Source organism: Canis aureus, unplaced genomic scaffold (genome assembly GCF_053574225.1).
Source record: "Canis aureus isolate CA01 unplaced genomic scaffold, VMU_Caureus_v.1.0 ptg000406l_RagTag, whole genome shotgun sequence".
NCBI lineage: Eukaryota > Metazoa > Chordata > Mammalia > Carnivora > Canidae > Canis > Canis aureus.
The window spans coordinates 26681-32680 of record NW_027554601.1 but is presented as its reverse complement, the minus strand read 5'-3'; the positions used below and the strand labels follow the sequence as shown (position 1 = coordinate 32680).

At 40.2% G+C, this 6000-nt stretch overlaps 1 pseudogene; it reads right to left on the bottom strand.

Annotated features, from left to right (window-relative positions):
• Positions 1 to 2878: 2878 nt before the first annotated feature.
• On the bottom strand, positions 2879 to 3833 carry LOC144310100 (18S ribosomal RNA; annotated as a pseudogene).
• Between the last annotated feature and the right edge of the window lie 2167 nt (positions 3834 to 6000).

Below are 6000 nucleotides of genomic sequence, written 5' to 3'. Positions count from 1 at the left end.
TATAAAACCAACATTTTCGGGGTATGGGCCCCGATAGCTTAATTTAGCTGACCTTACTGTAGAATATAGTGTAAGTTTGGTAGCACGAAGATCTTTGAATTCTTAAGATTAGGTTCGAAGCCTATTATTCTAGAAATAAGAGGATTTAAACCTCTATTATTTACTCTATCAAAGTAACTCTTTTATCAGACATATTTCTTATGTTTGGGGTGGGATACTCGCGGTAATAATGGGTAAGGCAACATGTCATATGCATAGGGCTAAAGTTAGGGGTAGAAAATTTTTTCACAATAAGTGTATTAATTGATCATAGCGGAATCGAGGGTATGATGCTCGAATTCATAGGAAGCAGATAGTTAGTAAGAGGGTTTTTATAGTGAAGTTAATAGAGTAGAGTTCTGGTATAAATGGGTTGTGGAATGCACCGAAGAATAGAATTGTTGTGAGGATATTTATTATAATGATATTTGCGTACTCTGCTAGAAAGAATAGGGCAAAAGGACCCGCTGCATACTCTACGTTAAATCCAGAAACTAGTTCGGATTCTCCTTCAGTTAAGTCGAAGGGGGCTCGGTTAGTTCTGCTAGAGTAGAAATGAATCATATCATGGCTAGGGGCCAGGCCGGAAAGATTAGTCATATATGTTCTTGGGTGATAATTAGTGTGGATAGTGTAAATGACCCGTTTATTAGGAGGACTGATAGGAGAATGATTGCTAGTGTTACTTCATATGAGATTGTTTGAGCTACTGCTCGGAGGGCTCCGATTAGAGCGTATTTGGAGTTTGAGGCTCATCCTGACCAAAGGATGGAGTATACGGCGAGACTTGATATTGCTAGTATGAATAGGACTCCTAAGTTATATTAATGAGTGGGTAGGGCATTGGGAGAGGGATTCATATAGTTAGGGCTAGTGATAGAGCTAGAATGGGGGCTAGAATGAATATTGATATGGAGGATGTAAGTGGTCGTAGAGGTTCTTTTGTGAAGAGTTTTACTGCATCTGCGATTGGTTGAAGGAGGCCGTAGGGGCCTACGATATTAGGCCCCTTTTCGAAGTTGTATGTAGCCTAAGACTTTTCGTTCAACGAGGGTGAGGAAGGCTACGGCAAGAAGGATTGGGATGATAAGAGAGATAATGTTGATAAAGAACATTTTGTTAGGGAGAGGAATTGAACCTCTGATAATAAAGGTTTAAGTTTTACGCAGTTACCGGGCTCTGCCACCCTAACAAAGCCCCTTTTCTCGGGCTTATGAGGAGATAAACTGGTTAGATTGAGTTGACTTCATCTATTAGTTTTAAGGCGCCTTTGTGAGGTAGGCCTTACATCCCTTGTCCTTTCGTACTGGGGGAGGTTATATAATAGATAGAAACCGACCTGGATTACTCCGGTCTGAACTCAGATCACGTAGGACTTTAATCGTTGAAACAAACGAACCCTTAATAGCTGCTGCACCATTAGGATGTCCTGATCCAACATCGAGGTCGTAAACCCTATTGTCGATATGGACTCTTGAATAGGATTGCGCTGTTATCCCTAGGGTAACTTGTTCCGTTGATCAAAAATTATTGGATCAATAAGTGATGTTATATTTTGACTTGTGGGTCTAAATTTTAATCACTCGGGAGTTTTTTATATTCCGAGGTCACCCCAACCTAAATTGCTAACCCACAATAATGGTGTAATGTTATGCCTTGTAGGTATTTAGTATCCATAAGTTTGGGTTAGTTAATTAAAGCTCCATAGGGTCTTCTCGTCTTATTGTGGCATTCCCGCCTCTTCACGGGAAGGTCAATTTCACTGATTGGGAATAAGAGACAGTTAAACCCTCGTGTGGCCATTCATACAAGTCCTTATTTAGAGAACAAATGATTATGCTACCTTTGCACGGTCAGGATACCGCGGCCGTTAAACAAGTGTCACTGGGCAGGCAGTGCCTCCAATACTAGAAATGCTGGAGGTGATGTTTTTGGTAAACAGGCGGGGTTTGTGTTTGCCGAGTTCCTTTTACTCCTTTTAATCTTTCCTTAAATGCATGCCTGTGTTGGGTTAACAATAGGGTAGATAAGTATTTCATTTTTGGGTTGATATTATCAGATTGTTAACTATCAGTGGTCTATCCGTTTCTGATATAAGCTTATGCGGGGAGAAAATAGTTCTTGTTACTCATACTAGCATTGTTGCTTCTATATTTAAATAGAATGGCCCAGGAGGTATAATTAGGAGTTGATGTAATATGATTGGGATTAAGTTATATTGTTTGTTGAGCTGGAACGCTTTCTCAATTGGTGGCTGCTTTTAAGCCAACTATGGTGATGTTAGTATATACTCTCTAATAAAGGTTGTATCCTGATTCTAAGAAGCTGTACCTTCTTAGACTATATTTTAAATTTACATTAAAATTTTGTTTTTTTTTAGGTAAATTTAAAGTTGAACTAAAATTCTGTTTGTGGGCAACCAGCTATCACCAGGCTCGTTAGGCTTTTCACCTCTACCCACAAATCTTCTCACTATTTTGCTACATAGATGAGTTGATCCTTTTAGATTGTTTATGGGTAGCTCGTCTGGTTTCGGGGAGCTTAGCTTAAGTTCTCTTTGTTAAGTCGTTTCTGGCTAGTTCATTATGCAAAAGGTAAAAGGGGTAATCTTTGCTGTTTAATACTGTTAAGATGTCTTTCATCATTCCCTTACGGTACTATCTCTATCGCTCCAATTAAAATTTCTATCTCCTATACTTTTATTATTTAACTAAATGTTTTACTTTATATGTCTGTGATACTTAAGTTTGGGGTTAGTTGGGCTAGCTTTTGTTCAAAGTGGTCATAAGTAATGAAATCTTCTGGGTGTAGGCCAGACGCTTTAGTTAAGCTACACTTTGATTAATCCAAGCACACCTTCCGGTATGCTTACCTTGTTACGACTTGTCTCCTCTTGTGTCTTAGTTAAGTTAATATGGTTATGGTTGTGTCTTATTACTTGAGGAGGGTGACGGGCGGTGTGTGCGTGCTTCATGGCCCTATTCAATTAAGCTCTCTATTCTTAATTTACTACTAAATCCTCCTTCAGTTTTTAATTTCATAAAAACGTTCGTGGAATGTTCTTGGGTAGAAAATGTAGCCCATTTCTTCCCACCCCATAAGTTACACCTTGACCTAACTTTTTTATGTAAAATGATTGTGCTTACTATTCTACCTTTTGAGGGTTTGCTGAAGATGGCGGTATATAGACTGAATTAGCAAAGGGTGGTGAGGTTTATCGGGGTTTATCGATTATAGAACAGGCTCCTCTAGAGGGATATAAAGCACCGCCAAGTCCTTTGAGTTTTAAGCTATTGCTAGTAGTCCTCTGGCGAATTATTTTGTTGTAAAATTATCTATGTTTAGGGCTAAGCATAGTGGGGTATCTAATCCCAGTTTGGGTCTTAGCTATCGTGTAGTCAGATTATTATAAAGTCACTTTCGTGGTCTATTTTATGGTAACTGTAGCTTTTTACGGCTTAGTTAAGTTTTAACTTTAGTGCAAAGGTATCTTAAACACGCTTTACGCCGTGGGCCTATTAGTTTGGGTTAATCGTATGACCGCGGTGGCTGGCACGAAATTTACCAACCCTTTTTAGTATGGCTTAGTCAAACTTTCGTTTATGGCTTAATTTTTATCACTGCTGTATCCCGTGGGGGTGTGGCTTAGCAAGGTGTTATGAGCTACTTAAGAGTGTGCTTGATACCTGCTCCTTTAGATCACTGCTGATTTTAAGGGCATTCTCACTGGGGCGTGGAGACTTGCATGTGTAAGTCTACTAAGAACTAATAGGAAGGCTAGGACCAAACCTTTGTGTTTATGGAGTCGTGCGACTCATCTTGGCATTTTCAGTGCCTTGCTTTATTAATTAAGCTACATTAACTTATACTGAAATTGTAGTGTGTATAATAAATAAAATACATAGTAAATATGAGAGGAAAAAAAAAGGGGATGCTATCTATAGATAGACCACGAGATCGAATGCGTGTAAGACTGTTGTGTTAAGTTAACTAGAGTAGCAATACATTTGTATACAATTTAAATAAAGCTTGTGAGTATTGTATGCACTTAGTCCTGTTTTTGGGGTTTGGCAGGACATAAATAAGTGTATAATAGATGACATGAGTTTATGGGGGGTAAGGGGGGTTTGTATAAGTTAACTTAATGTCTTGCGCGTGTACGTACGTGTACACACGTGTACGTACGTGTACACACGTGTACGTACGTGTACACACGTGTACGTACGTGTACGTACGTGTACGTACGTGTACACACGTGTACGTACGTGTACACACGTGTACGTACGTGTACACACGTGTACGTACGTGTACACACGTGTACGTACGTGTACACACGTGTACGTACGTGTACACACGTGTACGTACGTGTACACACGTGTACGTACGTGTACACACGTGTACGTACGTGTACACACGTGTACGTACGTGTACACACGTGTACGTACGTGTACACACGTGTGTCCTAGAATTATATGTCCTGAAACCATTGACTGAATAGCACCTTGATTTTATGCGTGAGTTGATAAATGATAATGAATAAGTCCAGCTACAAGTTATTTGACTGCATTAGGGCCGCGACGGGCATATTCCCTGAGAGCAGAAGATAAGTTAGAGTTAGTGCCGTTGCGGTCATAGATGAGTGATAGCAGATTCCCCCCCTAAAAATAAAAGATACCAAATGCATGACACCACAGTTATGTGTGATCATGGGCTGATTAGTCACTAGTCCATCGAGATGTCCCATTTGCGAGAATTAGTAGGATTGGAATAAATAGAGTCATGGCCCTGAGGTAAGAACCAGATGCCAGGTATAGTTTCATGATAGTAACCCCCACATTAGCATGGGCCCGGAGCGAGAAGAGTGACATTACAGGCAAGGATTGATGGTTTCTCGAGGCATGGTGATTAAGCCCTTATTGGACTAAGTGATATGCATCTAGTTACTGTTGAGGATCAATGGGTTGTGGAATTGGACTAGACATGTCCTATGTAAAGATATAATATCATGTACATGCTTATATGCATGGGGCAAGCCATTAATGCACGACGTACATAGGGGAGGGAAAGAAGGATTTTTTGGAGATACTGACATAGCACAGTAGAGGTGGTCCAATTATGAATGTAGGGGGTGTCAGGGAATAGTTTAAGAAGAATTTCAGCTTTGGGTGCTGATGGTGGAGCAAGAGCTTCTTCCTTGAGTCTTAGGGAGGGCGACTACTCTCCATTTTTGGTTTACAAGACCAAGGTAATGATTATACTACAAAGACTCTTCATTTTAGAAGATTATTTTCGATAACGCTAATTGTTGGCATTAGAATCAATAGGATGGTGAAATATAGAATTGAGGCGACCTGTCCGATAATGATGAAAGGGTGTTCAACTGGCTGTCCTCCAATCCAAGTTAAAGTGAGAAGATCGGCGACTAAAAGTCAGAATAGGCATTGGCTGAGGGGTCGGAATATTATACTGCGTTGCTTAGATGTGTGGAGGAATGGAATGAATGCTAAAATTAGGATGGAGAATACTAGGGCGAGTACACCTCCTAATTTATTAGGGATAGATCGTAGGATGGCATAGGCGAATAGGAAGTATCATTCAGGTTTGATATGTGGAGGGGTGTTTAGGGGGTTTGCAGGGGTGTAGTTGTCTGGATCTCCTAATAGGTCTGGTGAAAATAAAACTAGTGATATTAAGACTAGGAGCAGGAGTAGGATTCCTAGGATATCTTTAATTGTGTAGTAGGGGTGAAACGGAATTTTGTCTGAGTCTGATGTGATTCCTGAGGGGTTGTTGGATCCGGTTTCGTGTAGAAATAGGAGGTGTACTATTGCTAGAGCTGCGATGATGAATGGAAAGATAAAATGAAATGCAAAGAATCGTGTTAAGGTTGCTTTGTCTACTGAGAAGCCACCTCAGATTCACTCTACTAAGTTGGTTCCGATATAGGGGATGGCGGAGAGA